This window comes from Corythoichthys intestinalis, chromosome 13 (assembly GCF_030265065.1).
Source record: "Corythoichthys intestinalis isolate RoL2023-P3 chromosome 13, ASM3026506v1, whole genome shotgun sequence".
Taxonomy (NCBI): Eukaryota; Metazoa; Chordata; class Actinopteri; order Syngnathiformes; family Syngnathidae; genus Corythoichthys; species Corythoichthys intestinalis.
This window is the reverse complement of record NC_080407.1, coordinates 31,448,290-31,475,227: the sequence shown is the minus strand read 5'-3', so window position 1 is coordinate 31,475,227 and position 26,938 is coordinate 31,448,290.

Sequence of the window (26,938 nt, the reverse complement as noted above, 5' to 3'; positions counted from 1 at the left end):
ATGTTAACTCCCAAACCGCTGCGCAGAAGTCAACCAAACTTCACCCATTAGTGTATTGTATCACAATCTAGTAATTACATGTGGAAATTTGGTTCTAGGACATTTGATTTGAGCGCAATCCTCAAACTTAGGTCAAAAAAGCCATTTAAGCCTTTTCACAGTGAGATCTCTGCGATATGGCCGAGAAATGTAATTTTGATGTTAACTCCCAAACCGCTGCGCAGAAGTCAACCAAACTTCACCCAATAGTGTATTGTATCACAATCTAGTAGTTACATTTGGAAATTTTGTTCTATGACATTTTGTTTGAACGCAATCATCAAACTTAATTAAAAAAGTCATTTAAGCCTTTTCACAGTGAGATCTATGCGATATGGCCGAGAAATGTAATTTTGATGTTAACTCCCAAACCGCTGCGCAGAAGTCAACCAAACTTCACCCATTAGTGTATTGTATCACAATCTAGTAGTTACATGTGGAAATTTGGTTATTGGACATTTGATTTGAGCGCAATCCTCAAACTTAGGTCAAAAAAGCCATTTAAGCCTTTTCACAGTGAGATCTATGCGATATGGCCGAGAAATGTAATTTTGATGTTAACTCCCAAACCGCTGCGCAGAAGTCAACCAAACTTCACCCATTAGTGTATTGTATCACAATCTAGTAGTTACATGTGGAAATTTGGTTCTAGGACATTTGATTTGAGCGCAATCCTCAAACTTAGGTCAAAAAAGCCATTTAAGCCTTTTCACAGTGAGATCTATGCGATATGGCCGAGAAATGTAATTTTGATGTTAACTCCCAAACCGCTGCGCAGAAGTCAACCAAACTTCACCCAATAGTGTATTGTATCACATTCTAGTAGTTACATTTGCAAATTTGGTTATAGGACATTTGATTTGAGCGCAATCATTAAACTTAGGTCAAAAAAGCCATTTAAGCCTTTTCACAGTGAGATCTATGCGATATGGCCGAGAAATGTAATTTTGATGTTAACTCCCAAACCGCTGCGCAGAAGTCAACCAAACTTCACCCATTAGTGTATTGTATCACAATCTAGTAATTACATGTGGAAATTTGGTTCTAGGACATTTGATTTGAGCGCAATCCTCAAACTTAGGTCAAAAAAGCCATTTAAGCCTTTTCACAGTGAGATCTCTGCGATATGGCCGAGAAATGTAATTTTGATGTTAACTCCCAAACCGCTGCGCAGAAGTCAACCAAACTTCACCCAATAGTGTATTGTATCACAATCTAGTAGTTACATTTGGAAATTTTGTTCTATGACATTTTGTTTGAACGCAATCATCAAACTTAATTAAAAAAGTCATTTAAGCCTTTTCACAGTGAGATCTATGCGATATGGCCGAGAAATGTAATTTTGATGTTAACTCCCAAACCGCTGCGCAGAAGTCAACCAAACTTCACCCATTAGTGTATTGTATCACAATCTAGTAGTTACATGTGGAAATTTGGTTATTGGACATTTGATTTGAGCGCAATCCTCAAACTTAGGTCAAAAAAGCCATTTAAGCCTTTTCACAGTGAGATCTATGCGATATGGCCGAGAAATGTAATTTTGATGTTAACTCCCAAACCGCTGCGCAGAAGTCAACCAAACTTCACCCATTAGTGTATTGTATCACAATCTAGTAGTTACATGTGGAAATTTGGTTCTAGGACATTTGATTTGAGCGCAATCCTCAAACTTAGGTCAAAAAAGCCATTTAAGCCTTTTCACAGTGAGATCTCTGCGATATGGCCGAGAAATGTAATTTTGATGTTAACTCCCAAACCGCTGCGCAGAAGTCAACCAAACTTCACCCAATAGTGTATTGTATCACAATCTAGTAGTTACATTTGAAAATTTTGTTCTATGACATTTTGTTTGAACGCAATCATCAAACTTAATTAAAAAAGTCATTTAAGCCTTTTCACAGTGAGATCTATGCGATATGGCCGAGAAATGTAATTTTGATGTTAACTCCCAAACCGCTGCGCAGAAGTCAACCAAACTTCACCCATTAGTGTATTGTATCACAATCTAGTAGTTACATGTGGAAATTTGGTTATTGGACATTTGATTTGAGCGCAATCCTCAAACTTAGGTCAAAAAAGCCATTTAAGCCTTTTCACAGTGAGATCTATGCGATATGGCCGAGAAATGTAATTTTGATGTTAACACCCAAACCGCTGCGCAGAAGTCAACCAAACTTCACCCAATAGTGTATTGTATCACATTCTAGTAGTTACATTTTAAAATTTGGTTATAGGACATTTGATTTGAGCGCAATCATTAAACTTAGGTCAAAAAAGCCATTTAAGCCTTTTCACAGTGAGATCTATGCGATATGGCCGAGAAATGTAATTTTGATGTTAACTCCCAAACCGCTGCGCAGAAGTCAACCAAACTTAACCCAATAATGTATTTTATCACAATCTAGTAGTTACATTTGGAAATTTAGTTCTAGGACATTTGATTTGAGCGCAATCTTCAAACTTAATTAAAAAAAGTCATTTAAGCCTTTTCACAGTGAGATCTATGCGATATGGCCGAGAAATGTAATTTTGATGTTCACTCCCAAACCGCTGCGCAGAAGTCAACCAAACTTCACCCAATAGTGTATTGTATCACATTCTAGTAGTTACATTTGAAAATTTCGTTCTAGGACATTTGGTTTGAGCGCAATCTTTAAACTTAGGTCAAAAAAGCCATTTAAGCCTTTTCACAGTGAGATCTATGCGATATGGCCGAGAAATGTAATTTTGATGTTAACTCCCAAACCGCTGCGCAGAAGTCAACCAAACTTCACCCAATAGTGTATTGTATCACAATCTAGTAGTTACATTTGAAAATTTCGTTCTAGGACATTTGGTTTGAGCGCAATCATTAAACTTAATTAAAAAAGTCATTTAAGCCTTTTCACAGTGAGATCTATGCGATATGGCCGAGAAATGTAATTTTGATGTTAACTCCCAAACCGCTGCGCAGAAGTCAACCAAACTTCACCCATTAGTGTATTGTATCACAATCTAGTAATTACATGTGGAAATTTGGTTCTAGGACATTTGATTTGAGCGCAATCCTCAAACTTAGGTCAAAAAAGCCATTTAAGCCTTTTCACAGTGAGATCTCTGCGATATGGCCGAGAAATGTAATTTTGATGTTAACTCCCAAACCGCTGCGCAGAAGTCAACCAAACTTCACCCAATAGTGTATTGTATCACAATCTAGTAGTTACATTTGAAAATTTTGTTCTATGACATTTTGTTTGAACGCAATCATCAAACTTAATTAAAAAAGTCATTTAAGCCTTTTCACAGTGAGATCTATGCGATATGGCCGAGAAATGTAATTTTGATGTTAACTCCCAAACCGCTGCGCAGAAGTCAACCAAACTTCACCCATTAGTGTATTGTATCACAATCTAGTAGTTACATGTGGAAATTTGGTTATTGGACATTTGATTTGAGCGCAATCCTCAAACTTAGGTCAAAAAAGCCATTTAAGCCTTTTCACAGTGAGATCTATGCGATATGGCCGAGAAATGTAATTTTGATGTTAACTCCCAAACCGCTGCGCAGAAGTCAACCAAACTTCACCCATTAGTGTATTGTATCACAATCTAGTAGTTACATGTGGAAATTTGGTTCTAGGACATTTGATTTGAGCGCAATCCTCAAACTTAGGTCAAAAAAGCCATTTAAGCCTTTTCACAGTGAGATCTATGCGATATGGCCGAGAAATGTAATTTTGATGTTAACTCCCAAACCGCTGCGCAGAAGTCAACCAAACTTCACCCAATAGTGTATTGTATCACATTCTAGTAGTTACATTTGAAAATTTGGTTATAGGACATTTGATTTGAGCGCAATCATTAAACTTAGGTCAAAAAAGCCATTTAAGCCTTTTCACAGTGAGATCTATGCGATATGGCCGAGAAATGTAATTTTGATGTTAACTCCCAAACCGCTGCGCAGAAGTCAACCAAACTTCACCCAATAATGTATTTTATCACAATCTAGTAGTTACATTTGGAAATTTAGTTCTAGGACATTTGATTTGAGCGCAATCTTCAAACTTAATTAAAAAAAGTCATTTAAGCCTTTTCACAGTGAGATCTATGCGATATGGCCGAGAAATGTAATTTTGATGTTCACTCCCAAACCGCTGCGCAGAAGTCAATCAAACTTCACCCAATAGTGTATTGTATCACAATCTAGTAGTTACATTTGAAAATTTAGTTCTAGGACATTTGATTTGAGCGCAATCTTCAAACTTAATTAAAAAAGTCATTTAAGCCTTTTCACAGTGAGATCTATGCGATATGGCCGAGAAATGTAATTTTGATGTTAACTCCCAAACCGCTGCGCTGAAGACAACCAAACTTCACCCAATAGTGTATTGTATCACAATCTAGTAGTTACATTTGGAAATTTGGTTCTTGGACATTTGATTTGAGCGCAATCCTCAAACTTAGGTCAAAAAAGCCATTTAAGCCTTTTCACAGTGAGATCTCTGCGATATGGCCGAGAAATGTAATTTTGATGTTAACTCCCAAACCGCTGCGCAGAAGTCAACCAAACTTCACCCAATAGTGTATTGTATCACATTCTAGTAGTTACATTTGAAAATTTCGTTCTAGGACATTTGATTTGAGCGCAATCATTAAACTTAGGTCAAAAAAGCCATTTAAGCCTTTTCACAGTGAGATCTATGCGATATGGCCGAGAAATGTAATTTTGATGTTAACTCCCAAACCGCTGCGCAGAAGTCAACCAAACTTCACCCAATAGTGTATTGTATCACAATCTAGTAGTTACATTTGAAAATTTTGTTCTAGGAAATTTTGTTTGAGCGCAATCATCAAACTTAATTAAAAAAGTCATTTAAGCCTTTTCACAGTGAGATCTATGCGATATGGCCGAGAAATGTAATTTTGATGTTAACTCCCAAACCGCTGCGCAGAAGTCAACCAAACTTCACCCATTAGTGTATTGTATCACAATCTAGTAGTTACATGTGAAAATTTGGTTCTAGGACATTTGATTTGAGCGCAATCCTCAAACTTAGGTCAAAAAAGCCATTTAAGCCTTTTCACAGTGAGATCTATGCGATATGGCCGAGAAATGTAATTTTGATGTTAACTCCCAAACCGCTGCGCAGAAGTCAACCAAACTTCACCCAATAGTGTATTGTATCACATTCTAGTAGTTACATTTGAAAATTTCGTTCTAGGACATTTGGTTTGAGCGCAATCATTAAACTTAGGTCAAAAAAGCCATTTAAGCCTTTTCACAGTGAGATCTATTCGATATGGCCGAGAAATGTAATTTTGATGTTAACTCCCAAACCGCTGCGCAGAAGTCAACTAAACTTCACCCAATAGTGTATTGTATCACATTCTAGTAGTTACATTTGAAAATTTCGTTCTAGGACATTTGGTTTGAGCGCAATCATTAAACTTAATTAAAAAAGTCATTTAAGCCTTTTCACAGTTAGATCTATGCGATATGGCCGAGAAATGTAATTTTGATGTTAACTCCCAAACCGCTGCGCAGAAGTCAACCAAACTTCACCCATTAGTGTATTGTATCACAATCTAGTAGTTACATGTGAAAATTTGGTTCTAGGACATTTGATTTGAGCGCAATCCTCAAACTTAGGTCAAAAAAGCCATTTAAGCCTTTTCACAGTGAGATCTATGCGATATGGCCGAGAAATGTAATTTTGATGTTAACTCCCAAACCGCTGCGCAGAAGTCAACCAAACTTCACCCAATAGTGTATTGTATCACATTCTAGTAGTTACATTTGAAAATTTCGTTCTAGGACATTTGGTTTGAGCGCAATCATTAAACTTAATTAAAAAAGTCATTTAAGCCTTTTCACAGTGAGATCTATGCGATATGGCCGAGAAATGTAATTTTGATGTTCACTCCCAAACCGCTGCGCAGAAGTCAATCAAACTTCACCCAATAGTGTATTGTATCACAATCTAGTAGTTACATTTGAAAATTTTGTTCTAGGACATTTTGTTTGAACGCAATCATCAAACTTAATTAAAAAAGTCATTTAAGCCTTTTCACAGTGAGATCTATGCGATATGGCCGAGAAATGTAATTTTGATGTTAACTCCCAAACCGCTGCGCTGAAGACAACCAAACTTCACCCAATAGTGTATTGTATCACAATCTAGTAGTTACATTTGGAAATTTGGTTCTTGGACATTTGATTTGAGCGCAATCCTCAAACTTAGGTCAAAAAAGCCATTCAAGCCTTTTCACAGTGAGATCTCTGCGATATGGCCGAGAAATGTAATTTTGATGTTAACTCCCAAACCGCTGCGCAGAAGTCAACCAAACTTCACCCAATAGTGTATTGTATCACATTCTAGTAGTTACATTTGAAAATTTCGTTCTAGGACATTTGATTTGAGCGCAATCATTAAACTTAGGTAAAAAAAGCCATTTAAGCCTTTTCACAGTGAGATCTATGCGATATGGCCGAGAAATGTAATTTTGATGTTAACTCCCAAACCGCTGCGCAGAAGTCAACCAAACTTCACCCAATAGTGTATTGTATCACAATCTAGTAGTTACATTTGAAAATTTTGTTCTAGGAAATTTTGTTTGAGCGCAATCATCAAACTTAATTAAAAAAGTCATTTAAGCCTTTTCACAGTGAGATCTATGCGATATGGCCGAGAAATGTAATTTTGATGTTAACTCCCAAACCGCTGCGCAGAAGTCAACCAAACTTCACCCATTAGTGTATTGTATCACAATCTAGTAGTTACATGTGAAAATTTGGTTCTAGGACATTTGATTTGAGCGCAATCCTCAAACTTAGGTCAAAAAAGCCATTTAAGCCTTTTCACAGTGAGATCTATGCGATATGGCCGAGAAATGTAATTTTGATGTTAACTCCCAAACCGCTGCGCAGAAGTCAACCAAACTTCACCCAATAGTGTATTGTATCACATTCTAGTAGTTACATTTGAAAATTTCGTTCTAGGACATTTGGTTTGAGCGCAATCATTAAACTTAATTAAAAAAGTCATTTAAGCCTTTTCACAGTGAGATCTATGCGATATGGCCGAGAAATGTAATTTTGATGTTCACTCCCAAACCGCTGCGCAGAAGTCAATCAAACTTCACCCAATAGTGTATTGTATCACAATCTAGTAGTTACATTTGAAAATTTTGTTCTAGGACATTTTGTTTAAACGCAATCATCAAACTTAATTAAAAAAGTCATTTAAGCCTTTTCACAGTGAGATCTATGCGATATGGCCGAGAAATGTAATTTTGATGTTAACTCCCAAACCGCTGCGCTGAAGACAACCAAACTTCACCCAATAGTGTATTGTATCACAATCTAGTAGTTACATTTGGAAATTTGGTTCTTGGACATTTGATTTGAGCGCAATCCTCAAACTTAGGTCAAAAAAGCCATTTAAGCCTTTTCACAGTGAGATCTCTGCGATATGGCCGAGAAATGTAATTTTGATGTTAACTCCCAAACCGCTGCGCAGAAGTCAACCAAACTTCACCCAATAGTGTATTGTATCACATTCTAGTAGTTACATTTGAAAATTTCGTTCTAGGACATTTGATTTGAGCGCAATCATTAAACTTAGGTCAAAAAAGCCATTTAAGCCTTTTCACAGTGAGATCTATGCGATATGGCCGAGAAATGTAATTTTGATGTTAACTCCCAAACCGCTGCGCAGAAGTCAACCAAACTTCACCCAATAGTGTATTGTATCACAATCTAGTAGTTACATTTGAAAATTTTGTTCTAGGAAATTTTGTTTGAGCGCAATCATCAAACTTAATTAAAAAAGTCATTTAAGCCTTTTCACAGTGAGATCTATGCGATATGGCCGAGAAATGTAATTTTGATGTTAACTCCCAAACCGCTGCGCAGAAGTCAACCAAACTTCACCCATTAGTGTATTGTATCACAATCTAGTAGTTACATGTGAAAATTTGGTTCTAGGACATTTGGTTTGAGCGCAATTATTAAACTTAGGTCAAAAAAGCCATTTAAGCCTTTTCACAGTGAGATCTCTGCGATATGGCCGAGAAATGTAATTTTTTATGTTAACTCCCAAACCGCTGCGCAGAAGTCAACCAAACTTCACCCAATAGTGTATTGTATCACAATCTAGTAGTTACATTTGAAAATTTTGTTCTATGACATTTTGTTTGAACGCAATCATCAAACTTAATTAAAAAAGTCATTTAAGCCTTTTCACAGTGAGATCTATGCGATATGGCCGAGAAATGTAATTTTGATGTTAACTCCCAAACCGCTGCGCAGAAGTCAACCAAACTTCACCCATTAGTGTATTGTATCACAATCTAGTAGTTACATGTGGAAATTTGGTTATTGGACATTTGATTTGAGCGCAATCCTCAAACTTAGGTCAAAAAAGCCATTTAAGCCTTTTCACAGTGAGATCTATGCGATATGGCCGAGAAATGTAATTTTGATGTTAACTCCCAAACCGCTGCGCAGAAGTCAACCAAACTTCACCCAATAGTGTATTGTATCACATTCTAGTAGTTACATTTTAAAATTTGGTTATAGGACATTTGATTTGAGCGCAATCATTAAACTTAGGTCAAAAAAGCCATTTAAGCCTTTTCACAGTGAGATCTATGCGATATGGCCGAGAAATGTAATTTTGATGTTAACTCCCAAACCGCTGCGCAGAAGTCAACCAAACTTAACCCAATAATGTATTTTATCACAATCTAGTAGTTACATTTGGAAATTTAGTTCTAGGACATTTGATTTGAGCGCAATCTTCAAACTTAATTAAAAAAAGTCATTTAAGCCTTTTCACAGTGAGATCTATGCGATATGGCCGAGAAATGTAATTTTGATGTTCACTCCCAAACCGCTGCGCAGAAGTCAACCAAACTTCACCCAATAGTGTATTGTATCACATTCTAGTAGTTACATTTGAAAATTTCGTTCTAGGACATTTGGTTTGAGCGCAATCTTTAAACTTAGGTCAAAAAAGCCATTTAAGCCTTTTCACAGTGAGATCTATGCGATATGGCCGAGAAATGTAATTTTGATGTTAACTCCCAAACCGCTGCGCAGAAGTCAACCAAACTTCACCCAATAGTGTATTGTATCACAATCTAGTAGTTACATTTGAAAATTTCGTTCTAGGACATTTGGTTTGAGCGCAATCATTAAACTTAATTAAAAAAGTCATTTAAGCCTTTTCACAGTGAGATCTATGCGATATGGCCGAGAAATGTAATTTTGATGTTAACTCCCAAACCGCTGCGCAGAAGTCAACCAAACTTCACCCATTAGTGTATTGTATCACAATCTAGTAATTACATGTGGAAATTTGGTTCTAGGACATTTGATTTGAGCGCAATCCTCAAACTTAGGTCAAAAAAGCCATTTAAGCCTTTTCACAGTGAGATCTCTGCGATATGGCCGAGAAATGTAATTTTGATGTTAACTCCCAAACCGCTGCGCAGAAGTCAACCAAACTTCACCCAATAGTGTATTGTATCACAATCTAGTAGTTACATTTGAAAATTTTGTTCTATGACATTTTGTTTGAACGCAATCATCAAACTTAATTAAAAAAGTCATTTAAGCCTTTTCACAGTGAGATCTATGCGATATGGCCGAGAAATGTAATTTTGATGTTAACTCCCAAACCGCTGCGCAGAAGTCAACCAAACTTCACCCATTAGTGTATTGTATCACAATCTAGTAGTTACATGTGGAAATTTGGTTCTAGGACATTTGATTTGAGCGCAATCCTCAAACTTAGGTCAAAAAAGCCATTTAAGCCTTTTCACAGTGAGATCTATGCGATATGGCCGAGAAATGTAATTTTGATGTTAACTCCCAAACCGCTGCGCAGAAGTCAACCAAACTTCACCCAATAGTGTATTGTATCACATTCTAGTAGTTACATTTGAAAATTTGGTTATAGGACATTTGATTTGAGCGCAATCATTAAACTTAGGTCAAAAAAGCCATTTAAGCCTTTTCACAGTGAGATCTATGCGATATGGCCGAGAAATGTAATTTTGATGTTAACTCCCAAACCACTGCGCAGAAGTCAACCAAACTTCACCCAATAGTGTATTGTATCACATTCTAGTAGTTACATTTGAAAATTTCGTTCTAGGACATTTGGTTTGAGCACAATTATTAAACTTAGGTCAAAAAAGCCATTTAAGCCTTTTCACAGTGAGATCTATTCGATATGGCCGAGAAATGTAATTTTGATGTTAACTCCCAAACCGCTGCGCAGAAGTCAACCAAACTTCACCCAATAGTGTATTGTATCACAATCTAGTAGTTACATTTGAAAATTTTGTTCTAGGACATTTTGTTTGAGCGCAATCATCAAACTTAATTAAAAAAGTCATTTAAGCCTTTTCACAGTGAGATCTATGCGATATGGCCGAGAAATGTAATTTTGATGTTAACTCCCAAACCGCTGCGCAGAAGTCAACCAAACTTCACCCAATAGTGTATTGTATCACAATCTAGTAGTTACATTTGAAAATTTTGTTCTATGACATTTTGTTTGAACGCAATCATCAAACTTAATTAAAAAAGTCATTTAAGCCTTTTCACAGTGAGATCTATGCGATATGGCCGAGAAATGTAATTTTGATGTTAACTCCCAAACCGCTGCGCAGAAGTCAACCAAACTTCACCCATTAGTGTATTGTATCACAATCTAGTAGTTACATGTGGAAATTTGGTTATTGGACATTTGATTTGAGCGCAATCCTCAAACTTAGGTCAAAAAAGCCATTTAAGCCTTTTCACAGTGAGATCTATGCGATATGGCCGAGAAATGTAATTTTGATGTTAACTCCCAAACCGCTGCGCAGAAGTCAACCAAACTTCACCCAATAGTGTATTGTATCACATTCTAGTAGTTACATTTTAAAATTTGGTTATAGGACATTTGATTTGAGCGCAATCATTAAACTTAGGTCAAAAAAGCCATTTAAGCCTTTTCACAGTGAGATCTATGCGATATGGCCGAGAAATGTAATTTTGATGTTAACTCCCAAACCGCTGCGCAGAAGTCAACCAAACTTAACCCAATAATGTATTTTATCACAATCTAGTAGTTACATTTGGAAATTTAGTTCTAGGACATTTGATTTGAGCGCAATCTTCAAACTTAATTAAAAAAAGTCATTTAAGCCTTTTCACAGTGAGATCTATGCGATATGGCCGAGAAATGTAATTTTGATGTTCACTCCCAAACCGCTGCGCAGAAGTCAACCAAACTTCACCCAATAGTGTATTGTATCACATTCTAGTAGTTACATTTGAAAATTTCGTTCTAGGACATTTGGTTTGAGCGCAATCTTTAAACTTAGGTCAAAAAAGCCATTTAAGCCTTTTCACAGTGAGATCTATGCGATATGGCCGAGAAATGTAATTTTGATGTTAACTCCCAAACCGCTGCGCAGAAGTCAACCAAACTTCACCCAATAGTGTATTGTATCACAATCTAGTAGTTACATTTGAAAATTTCGTTCTAGGACATTTGGTTTGAGCGCAATCATTAAACTTAATTAAAAAAGTCATTTAAGCCTTTTCACAGTGAGATCTATGCGATATGGCCGAGAAATGTAATTTTGATGTTAACTCCCAAACCGCTGCGCAGAAGTCAACCAAACTTCACCCATTAGTGTATTGTATCACAATCTAGTAATTACATGTGGAAATTTGGTTCTAGGACATTTGATTTGAGCGCAATCCTCAAACTTAGGTCAAAAAAGCCATTTAAGCCTTTTCACAGTGAGATCTCTGCGATATGGCCGAGAAATGTAATTTTGATGTTAACTCCCAAACCGCTGCGCAGAAGTCAACCAAACTTCACCCAATAGTGTATTGTATCACAATCTAGTAGTTACATTTGAAAATTTTGTTCTATGACATTTTGTTTCAACGCAATCATCAAACTTAATTAAAAAAGTCATTTAAGCCTTTTCACAGTGAGATCTATGCGATATGGCCGAGAAATGTAATTTTGATGTTAACTCCCAAACCGCTGCGCAGAAGTCAACCAAACTTCACCCATTAGTGTATTGTATCACAATCTAGTAGTTACATGTGGAAATTTGGTTCTAGGACATTTGATTTGAGCGCAATCCTCAAACTTAGGTCAAAAAAGCCATTTAAGCCTTTTCACAGTGAGATCTATGCGATATGGCCGAGAAATGTAATTTTGATGTTAACTCCCAAACCGCTGCGCAGAAGTCAACCAAACTTCACCCAATAGTGTATTGTATCACATTCTAGTAGTTACATTTGAAAATTTGGTTATAGGACATTTGATTTGAGCGCAATCATTAAACTTAGGTCAAAAAAGCCATTTAAGCCTTTTCACAGTGAGATCTATGCGATATGGCCGAGAAATGTAATTTTGATGTTAACTCCCAAACCACTGCGCAGAAGTCAACCAAACTTCACCCAATAGTGTATTGTATCACATTCTAGTAGTTACATTTGAAAATTTCGTTCTAGGACATTTGGTTTGAGCACAATTATTAAACTTAGGTCAAAAAAGCCATTTAAGCCTTTTCACAGTGAGATCTATTCGATATGGCCGAGAAATGTAATTTTGATGTTAACTCCCAAACCGCTGCGCAGAAGTCAACTAAACTTCACCCAGTAGTGTATTGTATCACATTCTAGTAGTTACATTTGAAAATTTCGTTCTAGGACATTTGGTTTGAGCGCAATCATTAAACTTAATTAAAAAAGTCATTTAAGCCTTTTCACAGTTAGATCTATGCGATATGGCCGAGAAATGTAATTTTGATGTTAACTCCCAAACCGCTGCGCAGAAGTCAACCAAACTTCACCCATTAGTGTATTGTATCACAATCTAGTAGCTACATTTGAAAATTTGGTTCTAGGACATTTGATTTGAGCGCAATCCTCAAACTTAGGTCAAAAAAGCCATTTAAGCCTTTTCACAGTGAGATCTATGCGATATGGCCGAGAAATGTAATTTTGATGTTAACTCCCAAACCGCTGCGCAGAAGTCAACCAAACTTCACCCAATAGTGTATTGTATCACATTCTAGTAGTTACATTTGAAAATTTCGTTCTAGGACATTTGGTTTGAGCGCAATCATTAAACTTAATTAAAAAAGTCATTTAAGCCTTTTCACAGTGAGATCTATGCGATATGGCCGAGAAATGTAATTTTGATGTTCACTCCCAAACCGCTGCGCAGAAGTCAATCAAACTTCACCCAATAGTGTATCGTATCACAATCTAGTAGTTACATTTGAAAATTTTGTTCTAGGACATTTTGTTTGAACGCAATCATCAAACTTAATTAAAAAAGTCATTTAAGCCTTTTCACAGTGAGATCTATGCGATATGGCCGAGAAATGTAATTTTGATGTTAACTCCCAAACCGCTGCGCAGAAGTCAACCAAACTTCACCCATTAGTGTATTGTATCACAATCTAGTAGTTACATGTGGAAATTTGGTTATTGGACATTTGATTTGAGCGCAATCCTCAAACTTAGGTCAAAAAAGCCATTTAAGCCTTTTCACAGTGAGATCTATGCGATATGGCCGAGAAATGTAATTTTGATGTTAACTCCCAAACCGCTGCGCAGAAGTCAACCAAACTTCACCCATTAGTGTATTGTATCACAATCTAGTAGTTACATTTGAAAATTTTGTTCTATGACATTTTGTTTGAACGCAATCATCAAACTTAATTAAAAAAGTCATTTAAGCCTTTTCACAGTGAGATCTATGCGATATGGCCGAGAAATGTAATTTTGATGTTAACTCCCAAACCGCTGCGCAGAAGTCAACCAAACTTCACCCATTAGTGTATTGTATCACAATCTAGTAGTTACATGTGGAAATTTGGTTATTGGACATTTGATTTGAGCGCAATCCTCAAACTTAGGTCAAAAAAGCCATTTAAGCCTTTTCACAGTGAGATCTATGCGATATGGCCGAGAAATGTAATTTTGATGTTAACTCCCAAACCGCTGCGCAGAAGTCAACCAAACTTCACCCATTAGTGTATTGTATCACAATCTAGTAGTTACATGTGGAAATTTGGTTCTAGGACATTTGATTTGAGCGCAATCCTCAAACTTAGATCAAAAAAGCCATTTAAGCCTTTTCACAGTGAGATCTATGCGATATGGCCGAGAAATGTAATTTTGATGTTAACTCCCAAACCGCTGCGCAGAAGTCAACCAAACTTCACCCAATAGTGTATTGTATCACAATCTAGTCGTTACATTTGAAAATTTTGTTCTAGGAAATTTTGTTTGAGCGCAATCATCAAACTTAATTAAAAAAGTCATTTAAGCCTTTTCACAGTGAGATCTATGCGATATGGCCGAGAAATGTAATTTTGATGTTAACTCCCAAACCGCTGCGCAGAAGTCAACCAAACTTCACCCATTAGTGTATTGTATCACAATCTAGTAGTTAAATGTGGAAATTTGGTTCTAGGACATTTGATTTGAGCGCAATCCTCAAACTTAGGTCAAAAAAGCCATTTAAGCCTTTTCACAGTGAGATCTATGCGATATGGCCGAGAAATGTAATTTTGATGTTAACTCCCAAACCGCTGCGCAGAAGTCAACCAAACTTCACCCAATAGTGTATTGTATCACATTCTAGTAGTTACATTTGAAAATTTCGTTCTAGGACATTTGGTTTGAGCGCAATCTTTAAACTTAGGTCAAAAAAGCCATTTAAGCCTTTTCACAGTGAGATCTATGCGATATGGCCGAGAAATGTAATTTTGATGTTAACTCCCAAACCGCTGCGCAGAAGTCAACCAAACTTCACCCAATAGTGTATTGTATCACAATCTAGTAGTTACATTTGGAAATTTGGTTCTTGGACATTTGATTTGAGCGCAATCCTCAAACTTAGGTCAAAAAAGCCATTTAAGCCTTTTCACAGTGAGATCTATGCGATATGGCCGAGAAATGTAATTTTGATGTTAACTCCCAAACCGCTGCGCAGAAGTCAACCAAACTTCACCCAATAGTGTATTGTATCACAATCTAGTAGTTACATTTGAAAATTTTGTTCTAGGACATTTTGTTTGAACGCAATCATCAAACTTAATTAAAAAAGTCATTTAAGCCTTTTCACAGTGAGATCTATGCGATATGGCCGAGAAATGTAATTTTGATGTTAACTCCCAAACCGCTGCGCAGAAGTCAACCAAATTCACTCAATAGTGTATTTTATCACAATCTAGTAGTTACATTTGGAAATTTAGTTCTAGGACATTTGATTTGAGCGCAATCTTCAAACTTAATTAAAAAAAGTAATTTAAGCCTTTTCACAGTGAGATCTATGCGATATGGCCGAGAAATGTAATTTTGATGTTCACTCCCAAACCGCTGCGCAGAAGTCAACCAAACTTCAACCATTAGTGTATTGTATCACAATCTAGTAGTTACATTTGAAAATTTTGTTCTAGGACATTTGATTTGAGCGCAATCATCAAACTTAATTAAAAAAGTAATTTATGCCTTTTCACAGTGAGATCTATGCGATATGGCCGAGAAATGTAATTTTGATGTTAACTCCCAAACCGCTGCGCAGAAGTCAACCAAACTTCACCCATTAGTGTATTGTATCACAATCTAGTAGTTACATGTGGAAATTTGGTTATTGGACATTTGATTTGAGCGCAATCCTCAAACTTAGGTCAAAAAAGCCATTTAAGCCTTTTCACAGTGAGATCTATGCGATATGGCCGAGAAATGTAATTTTGATGTTAACTCCCAAACCGCTGCGCAGAAGTCAACCAAACTTCACCCATTAGTGTATTGTATCACAATCTAGTAGTTACATGTGGAAATTTGGTTCTAGGACATTTGATTTGAGCGCAATCCTCAAACTTAGGTCAAAAAAGCCATTTAAGCCTTTTCACAGTGAGATCTATGCGATATGGCCGAGAAATGTAATTTTGATGTTAACTCCCAAACCGCTGCGCAGAAGTCAACCAAACTTCACCCAATAGTGTATTGTATCACAATCTAGTAGTTACATTTGGAAATTTGGTTCTTGGACATTTGATTTGAGCGCAATCCTCAAACTTAGGTCAAAAAAGCCATTTAAGCCTTTTCACAGTGAGATCTATGCGATATGGCCGAGAAATGTAATTTTGATGTTAACTCCCAAACCGCTGCGCAGAAGTCAACCAAACTTCACCCAATAGTGTATTGTATCACAATCTAGTAGTTACATTTGAAAATTTTGTTCTAGGACATTTTGTTTGAACGCAATCATCAAACTTAATTAAAAAAGTCATTTAAGCCTTTTCACAGTGAGATCTATGCGATATGGCCGAGAATTGTAATTTTGATGTTAACTCCCAAACCGCTGCGCAGAAGTCAACCAAACTTCACCCAATAGTGTATTTTATCACAATCTAGTAGTTACATTTGGAAATTTAGTTCTAGGACATTTGATTTGAGCGCAATCTTCAAACTTAATTAAAAAAAGTCATTTAAGCCTTTTCACAGTGAGATCTATGCGATATGGCCGAGAAATGTAATTTTGATGTTCACTCCCAAACCGCTGCGCAGAAGTCAACCAAACTTCAACCATTAGTGTATTGTATCACAATCTAGTAGTTACATGTGGAAATTTGGTTCTAGGACATTTGATTTGAGCGCAATCCTCAAACTTAGGTCAAAAAAGCCATTTAAGCCTTTTCACAGTGAGATCTATGCGATATGGCCGAGAAATGTAATTTTGATGTTCACTCCCAAACCGCTGCGCAGAAGTCAACCAAATTTCACCCAATAGTGTATTGTATCACAATCTAGTAGTTACATTTGAAAATTTTGTTCTAGGACATTTTGTTTGAGCGCAATCATCAAACTTAATTAAAAAAGTCATTTAAGCCTTTTCACAGTGAGATCTATGCGATATGGCCGAGAAATGTAATTTTGATGTTAACTCCCAAACCGCTGCGCAGAAGTCAACCAAACTTCACCCATTAGTGTATTGTATCACAATCTAGTAGTTACATGTGGAAATTTGATTCTAGGACATTTGATTTGAGCGCAATCCTCAAACTTAGGTCAAAAAAGCCATTTAAGCCTTTTCACAGTGAGATCTATGCGATATGGCCGAGAAATGTAATTTTGATGTTAACTCCCAAACCGCTGCGCAGAAGTCAACCAAACTTCACCCAATAGTGTATTGTATCACATTCTAGTAGTTACATTTGAAAATTTTGTTCTAGGACATTTGGTTTGAGCGCAATCATTAAACTTAGGTCAAAAAAGCCATTTAAGCCTTTTCACAGTGAGATCTATGCGATATGGCCGAGAAATGTAATTTTGATGTTAACTCCCAAACCGCTGCGCAGAAGTCAACCAAACTTCACCCATTAGTGTATTGTACCACAATCTAGTAGTTACATTTGAAAATTGTGTTCTATGACATTTTGTTTGAACGCAATCATCAAACTTAATTAAAAAAGTCATTTAAGCCTTTTCACAGTGAGATCTATGCGATATGGCCGAGAAATGTAATTTTGATGTTAACTCCCAAACCGCTGCGCAGAAGTCAACCAAACTTCACCCATTAGTGTATTGTATCACAATCTAGTAGTTACATGTGGAAATTTGGTTATTGGACATTTGATTTGAGCGCAATCCTCAAACTTAGGTCAAAAAAGCCATTTAAGCCTTTTCACAGTGAGATCTATGCGATATGGCCGAGAAATGTAATTTTGATGTTAACTCCCAAACCGCTGCGCAGAAGTCAACCAAACTTCACCCATTAGTGTATTGTATCACAATCTAGTAGTTACATGTGGAAATTTGGTTCTAGGACATTTGATTTGAGCGCAATCCTCAAACTTAGGTCAAAAAAGCCATTTAAGCCTTTTCACAGTGAGATCTATGCGATATGGCCGAGAAATGTAATTTTGATGTTAACTCCCAAACCGCTGCGCAGAAGTCAACCAAACTTCACCCAATAGTGTATTGTATCACAATCTAGTAGTTACATTTGAAAATTTTGTTCTAGGAAATTTTGTTTGAGCGCAATCATCAAACTTAATTAAAAAAGTCATTTAAGCCTTTTCACAGTGAGATCTATGCGATATGGCCGAGAAATGTAATTTTGATGTTAACTCCCAAACCGCTGCGCAGAAGTCAACCAAACTTCACCCATTAGTGTATTGTATCACAATCTAGTAGTTAAATGTGGAAATTTGGTTCTAGGACATTTGATTTGAGCGCAATCCTCAAACTTAGGTCAAAAAAGCCATTTAAGCCTTTTCACAGTGAGATCTATGCGATATGGCCGAGAAATGTAATTTTGATGTTAACTCCCAAACCGCTGCGCAGAAGTCAACCAAACTTCACCCAATAGTGTATTGTATCACATTCTAGTAGTTACATTTGAAAATTTCGTTCTAGGACATTTGGTTTGAGCGCAATCTATAAACTTAGGTCAAAAAAGCCATTTAAGCCTTTTCACAGTGAGATCTATGCGATATGGCCGAGAAATGTAATTTTGATGTTAACTCCCAAACCGCTGCGCAGAAGTCAACCAAACTTCACTCAATAGTGTATTTTATCACAATCTAGTAGTTACATTTGGAAATTTAGTTCTAGGACATTTGATTTGAGCGCAATCTTCAAACTTAATTAAAAAAAGTCATTTAAGCCTTTTCACAGTGAGATCTATGCGATATGGCCGAGAAATGTAATTTTGATGTTCACTCCCAAACCGCTGCGCAGAAGTCAACCAAACTTCACCCAATAGTGTATTGTATCACAATCTAGTAGTTACATTTGAAAATTTTGTTCTATGACATTTTGTTTGAACGCAATCATCAAACTTAATTAAAAAAGTCATTTAAGCCTTTTCACAGTGAGATCTATGCGATATGGCCGAGAAATGTAATTTTGATGTTAACTCCCAAACCGCTGCGCAGAAGTCAACCAAACTTCACCCATTAGTGTATTGTATCACAATCTAGTAGTTACATGTGAAAATTTGGTTCTAGGACATTTGATTTGAGCGCAATCCTCAAACTTAGGTCAAAAAAGCCATTTAAGCCTTTTCACAGTGAGATCTATGCGATATGGCCGAGAAATGTAATTTTGATGTTAACTCCCAAACCACTGCGCAGAAGTCAACCAAACTTCACCCAATAGTGTATTGTATCACATTCTAGTAGTTACATGTGAAAATTTGGTTCTAGGACATTTGATTTGAGCGCAATCCTCAAACTTAATTAAAAAAAGTCATTTAAGCCTTTTCACAGTGAGATCTATGCGATATGGCCGAGAAATGTAATTTTGATGTTCACTCCCAAACCGCTGCGCAGAAGTCAACCAAACTTCACCCAATAGTGTATTGTATCACATTCTAGTAGTTACATTTGAAAATTTCGTTCTAGGACATTTGGTTTGAGCACAATTATTAAACTTAGGTCAAAAAAGCCATTTAAGCCTTTTCACAGTGAGATCTATGCGATATGGCCGAGAAATGTAATTTTGATGTTAACTCCCAAACCGCTGCGCAGAAGTCAACCAAACTTCACCCAATAGTGTATTGTATCACAATCTAGTAGTTACATTTGAAAAATTTTTTCTAGGACATTTTGTTTGAACGCAATCATCAAACTTAATTAAAAAAGTCATTTAAGCCTTTTCACAGTGAGATCTATGCGATATGGCCGAGAAATGTAATTTTGATGTTCACTCCCAAACCGCTGCGCAGAAGTCAACCAAACTTCAACCATTAGTGTATTGTATCACAATCTAGTAGTTACATGTGGAAATTTGGTTCTAGGACATTTGATTTGAGCGCAATCCTCAAACTTAGGTCAAAAAAGCCATTTAAGCCTTTTCACAGTGAGATCTATGCGAAATGGCCGAGAAATGTAATTTTGATGTTAACTCCCAAACCGCTGCGCAGAAGTCAACCAAACTTCACCCAATAGTGTATTGTATCACAATCTAGTAGTTACATTTGAAAATTTTGTTCTAGGACATTTTGTTTGAGCGCAATCATCAAACTTAATTAAAAAAGTCATTTAAGCCTTTTCACAGTGAGATCTATGCGATATGGCCGAGAAATGTAATTTTGATGTTAACTCCCAAACCGCTGCGCAGAAGTCAACCAAACTTCACCCATTAGTGTATTGTATCACAATCTAGTAGTTACATGTGGAAATTTGGTTCTAGGACATTTGATTTGAGCGCAATCCTCAAACTTAGGTCAAAAAAGCCATTTAAGCCTTTTCACAGTGAGATCTATGCGATATGGCCGGGAAATGTAATTTTGATGTTAACTCCCAAACCGCTGCGCAGAAGTCAACCAAACTTCACCCAATAGTGTATTGTATCACATTCTAGTAGTTACATTTGAAAATTTCGTTCTAGGACATTTGGTTTGAGCGCAATCTTTAAACTTAGGTCAAAAAAGCCATTTAAGCCTTTTCACAGTGAGATCTATGCGATATGGCCGAGAAATGTAATTTTGATGTTAACTCCCAAACCGCTGCGCAGAAGTCAACCAAACTTCACCCAATAGTGTATTGTATCACAATCTAGTAGTTACATTTGGAAATTTGGTTCTTGGACATTTGATTTGAGCGCAATCCTCAAACTTAGGTCAAAAAAGCCATTTAAGCCTTTTCACAGTGAGATCTATGCGATATGGCCGAGAAATGTAATTTTGATGTTAACTCCCAAACCGCTGCGCAGAAGTCAACCAAACTTCACCCAATAGTGTATTGTATCACAATCTAGTAGTTACATTTGAAAATTTTGTTCTAGGACATTTTGTTTGAACGCAATCATCAAACTTAATTAAAAAAGTCATTTAAGCCTTTTCACAGTGAGATCTATGCGATATGGCCGAGAAATGTAATTTTGATGTTAACTCCCAAACCGCTGCGCAGAAGTCAACCAAACTTCACCCAATAGTGTATTTTATCACAATCTAGTAGTTACATTTGAAAATTTTGTTCTAGGACATTTTGTTTGAGCGCAATCCTCAAACTTAATTAAAAAAGTCATTTAAGCCTTTTCACAGTGAGATCTATGCGATATGGCCGAATAATGTAATTTTGATGTTAACTCCCAAACCGCTGCGCAGAAGTCAACCAAACTTCACCCATTAGTGTATTGTATCACAATCTAGTAGTTACATGTGGAAATTTGGTTATTGGACATTTGATTTGAGCGCAATCCTCAAACTTAGGTCAAAAAAGCCATTTAAGCCTTTTCACAGTGAGATCTATGCGATATGGCCGAGAAATGTAATTTTGATGTTAACTCCCAAACCGCTGCGCAGAAGTCAACCAAACTTCACCCATTAGTGTATTGTATCACAATCTAGTAGTTACATGTGGAAATTTGGTTCTAGGACATTTGATTTGAGCGCAATCCTCAAACTTAGGTCAAAAAAGCCATTTAAGCCTTTTCACAGTGAGATCTATGCGATATGGCCGAGAAATGTAATTTTGATGTTAACTCCCAAACCGCTGCGCAGAAGTCAACCAAACTTCACCCAATAGTGTATTGTATCACAATCTAGTAGTTACATTTGAAAATTTTGTTCTAGGACATTTTGTTTGAACGCAATCATCAAACTTAATTAAAAAAGTCATTTAAGCCTTTTCACAGTGAGATCTATGCGATATGGCCGAGAAATGTAATTTTGATGTTAACTCCCAAACCGCTGCGCAGAAGTCAACCAAACTTCACCCAATAGTGTATTTTATCACAATCTAGTAGTTACATTTGGAAATTTAGTTCTAGGACATTTGATTTGAGCGCAATCTTCAAACTTAATTTAAAAAAGTCATTTAAGACTTTTCACAGTGAGATCTATGCGATATGGCCGTGAAATATAATTTTGATGTTCACTCCCAAACCGCTGCGCAGAAGTCAACCAAACTTCAACCATTAGTGTATTGTATCACAATCTAGTAGTTACATGTGGAAATTTGGTTCTAGGACATTTGATTTGAGCGCAATCCTCAAACTTAGGTCAAAAAAGCCATTTAAGCCTTTTCACAGTGAGATCTCTGCGATATGGCCGAGAAATTTAATATTGATGTTAACTCCCAAACCGCTGCGCAGAAGTCAACCAAACTTCACCCAATAGTGTATTGTATCACAATCTAGTAGTTACATTTGAAAATTTTGTTCTAGGACATTTTGTTTGAGCGCAATCCTCAAACTTAATTAAAAAAGTCATTTAAGCCTTTTCACAGTGAGATCTATGCGATATGGCCGAGAAATGTAATTTTGATGTTAACTCCCAAACCGCTGCGCAGAAGTCAACCAAACTTCACCCATTAGTGTATTGTATCACAATCTAGTAGTTACATATGGAAATTTGGTTCTTGGACATTTGATTTGAGCGCAATCCTCAAACTTAGGTCAAAAAAGCCATTTAAGCCTTTTCACAGTGAGATCTATGCGATATGGCCGAGAAATGTAATTTTGATGTTAACTCCCAAACCGCTGCGCAGAAGTCAACCAAACTTCACCCATTAGTGTATTGTATCACAATCTAGTAGTTACATGTGGAAATTTGGTTCTAGGACATTTGATTTGAGCGCAATCCTCAAACTTAGGTCAAAAAAGCCATTTAAGCCTTTTCACAGTGAGATCTATGCGATATGGCCGAGAAATGTAATTTTGATGTTAACTCCCAAACCGCTGCGCAGAAGTCAACCAAACTTCACCCAATAGTGTATTGTATCACAATCTAGTAGTTACATGTGGAAATTTGGTTCTAGGACATTTGATTTGAGCGCAATCCTCAAACTTAGGTCAAAAAAGCCATTTAAGCCTTTTCACAGTGAGATCTATGCGATATGGCCGAGAAATGTAATTTTGATGTTAACTCCCAAACCGCTGCGCAGAAGTCAACCAAACTTCACCCAATAGTGTATTGTATCACATTCTAGTAGTTACATTTGAAAATTTCGTTCTAGGACATTTGGTTTGAACGCAATCATCAAACTTAATTAAAAAAGTCATTTAAGCCTTTTCACAGTGAGATCTATGCGATATGGCCGAGAAATGTAATTTTGATGTTAACTCCCAAACCGCTGCGCAGAAGTCAACCAAACTTCACCCATTAGTGTATTGTATCACAATCTAGTAGTTACATGTGGAAATTTGGTTATTGGACATTTGATTTGAGCGCAATCCTCAAACTTAGGTCAAAAAAGCCATTTAAGCCTTTTCACAGTGAGATCTATGCGATATGGCCGAGAAATGTAATTTTGATGTTAACTCCCAAACCGCTGCGCAGAAGTCAACCAAACTTCACCCATTAGTGTATTGTATCACAATCTAGTAGTTACATGTGGAAATTTGGTTCTAGGACATTTGATTTGAGCGCAATCCTCAAACTTAGGTCAAAAAAGCCATTTAAGCCTTTTCACAGTGAGATCTATGCGATATGGCCGAGAAATGTAATTTTGATGTTAACTCCCAAACCGCTGCGCAGAAGTCAACCAAACTTCACCCAATAGTGTATTGTATCACAATCTAGTAGTTACATTTGAAAATTTTGTTCTAGGAAATTTTGTTTGAGCGCAATCATCAAACTTAATTAAAAAAGTCATTTAAGCCTTTTCACAGTGAGATCTATGCGATATGGCCGAGAAATGTAATTTTGATGTTAACTCCCAAACCGCTGCGCAGAAGTCAACCAAACTTCACCCATTAGTGTATTGTATCACAATCTAGTAGTTAAATGTGGAAATTTGGTTCTAGGACATTTGATTTGAGCGCAATCCTCAAACTTAGGTCAAAAAAGCCATTTAAGCCTTTTCACAGTGAGATCTATGCGATATGGCCGAGAAATGTAATTTTGATGTTAACTCCCAAACCGCTGCGCAGAAGTCAACCAAACTTCACCCAATAGTGTATTGTATCACATTCTAGTAGTTACATTTGAAAATTTCGTTCTAGGACATTTGGTTTGAGCGCAATCTATAAACTTAGGTCAAAAAAGCCATTTAAGCCTTTTCACAGTGAGATCTATGCGATATGGCCGAGAAATGTAATTTTGATGTTAACTCCCAAACCGCTGCGCAGAAGTCAACCAAACTTCACTCAATAGTGTATTTTATCACAATCTAGTAGTTACATTTGGAAATTTAGTTCTAGGACATTTGATTTGAGCGCAATCTTCAAACTTAATTAAAAAAAGTCATTTAAGCCTTTTCACAGTGAGATCTATGCGATATGGCCGAGAAATGTAATTTTGATGTTCACTCCCAAACCGCTGCGCAGAAGTCAACCAAACTTCACCCAATAGTGTATTGTATCACAATCTAGTAGTTACATTTGAAAATTTTGTTCTATGACATTTTGTTTGAACGCAATCATCAAACTTAATTAAAAAAGTCATTTAAGCCTTTTCACAGTGAGATCTATGCGATATGGCCGAGAAATGTAATTTTGATGTTAACTCCCAAACCGCTGCGCAGAAGTCAACCAAACTTCACCCATTAGTGTATTGTATCACAATCTAGTAGTTACATGTGAAAATTTGGTTCTAGGACATTTGATTTGAGCGCAATCCTCAAACTTAGGTCAAAAAAGCCATTTAAGCCTTTTCACAGTGAGATCTATGCGATATGGCCGAGAAATGTAATTTTGATGTTAACTCCCAAACCACTGCGCAGAAGTCAACCAAACTTCACCCAATAGTGTATTGTATCACATTCTAGTAGTTACATGTGAAAATTTGGTTCTAGGACATTTGATTTGAGCGCAATCCTCAAACTTAATTAAAAAAAGTCATTTAAGCCTTTTCACAGTGAGATCTATGCGATATGGCCGAGAAATGTAATTTTGATGTTCACTCCCAAACCGCTGCGCAGAAGTCAACCAAACTTCACCCAATAGTGTATTGTATCACATTCTAGTAGTTACATTTGAAAATTTCGTTCTAGGACATTTGGTTTGAGCACAATTATTAAACTTAGGTCAAAAAAGCCATTTAAGCCTTTTCACAGTGAGATCTATGCGATATGGCCGAGAAATGTAATTTTGATGTTAACTCCCAAACCGCTGCGCAGAAGTCAACCAAACTTCACCCAATAGTGTATTGTATCACAATCTAGTAGTTACATTTGAAAAATTTTTTCTAGGACATTTTGTTTGAACGCAATCATCAAACTTAATTAAAAAAGTCATTTAAGCCTTTTCACAGTGAGATCTATGCGATATGGCCGAGAAATGTAATTTTGATGTTCACTCCCAAACCGCTGCGCAGAAGTCAACCAAACTTCAACCATTAGTGTATTGTATCACAATCTAGTAGTTACATGTGGAAATTTGGTTCTAGGACATTTGATTTGAGCGCAATCCTCAAACTTAGGTCAAAAAAGCCATTTAAGCCTTTTCACAGTGAGATCTATGCGAAATGGCCGAGAAATGTAATTTTGATGTTAACTCCCAAACCGCTGCGCAGAAGTCAACCAAACTTCACCCAATAGTGTATTGTATCACAATCTAGTAGTTACATTTGAAAATTTTGTTCTAGGACATTTTGTTTGAGCGCAATCATCAAACTTAATTAAAAAAGTCATTTAAGCCTTTTCACAGTGAGATCTATGCGATATGGCCGAGAAATGTAATTTTGATGTTAACTCCCAAACCGCTGCGCAGAAGTCAACCAAACTTCACCCATTAGTGTATTGTATCACAATCTAGTAGTTACATGTGGAAATTTGGTTCTAGGACATTTGATTTGAGCGCAATCCTCAAACTTAGGTCAAAAAAGCCATTTAAGCCTTTTCACAGTGAGATCTATGCGATATGGCCGGGAAATGTAATTTTGATGTTAACTCCCAAACCGCTGCGCAGAAGTCAACCAAACTTCACCCAATAGTGTATTGTATCACATTCTAGTAGTTACATTTGAAAATTTCGTTCTAGGACATTTGGTTTGAGCGCAATCTTTAAACTTAGGTCAAAAAAGCCATTTAAGCCTTTTCACAGTGAGATCTATGCGATATGGCCGAGAAATGTAATTTTGATGTTAACTCCCAAACCGCTGCGCAGAAGTCAACCAAACTTCACCCAATAGTGTATTGTATCACAATCTAGTAGTTACATTTGGAAATTTGGTTCTTGGACATTTGATTTGAGCGCAATCCTCAAACTTAGGTCAAAAAAGCCATTTAAGCCTTTTCACAGTGAGATCTATGCGATATGGCCGAGAAATGTAATTTTGATGTTAACTCCCAAACCGCTGCGCAGAAGTCAACCAAACTTCACCCAATAGTGTATTGTATCACAATCTAGTAGTTACATTTGAAAATTTTGTTCTAGGACATTTTGTTTGAACGCAATCATCAAACTTAATTAAAAAAGTCATTTAAGCCTTTTCACAGTGAGATCTATGCGATATGGCCGAGAAATGTAATTTTGATGTTAACTCCCAAACCGCTGCGCAGAAGTCAACCAAACTTCACCCAATAGTGTATTTTATCACAATCTAGTAGTTACATTTGAAAATTTTGTTCTAGGACATTTTGTTTGAGCGCAATCCTCAAACTTAATTAAAAAAGTCATTTAAGCCTTTTCACAGTGAGATCTATGCGATATGGCCGAATAATGTAATTTTGATGTTAACTCCCAAACCGCTGCGCAGAAGTCAACCAAACTTCACCCATTAGTGTATTGTATCACAATCTAGTAGTTACATGTGGAAATTTGGTTATTGGACATTTGATTTGAGCGCAATCCTCAAACTTAGGTCAAAAAAGCCATTTAAGCCTTTTCACAGTGAGATCTATGCGATATGGCCGAGAAATGTAATTTTGATGTTAACTCCCAAACCGCTGCGCAGAAGTCAACCAAACTTCACCCATTAGTGTAT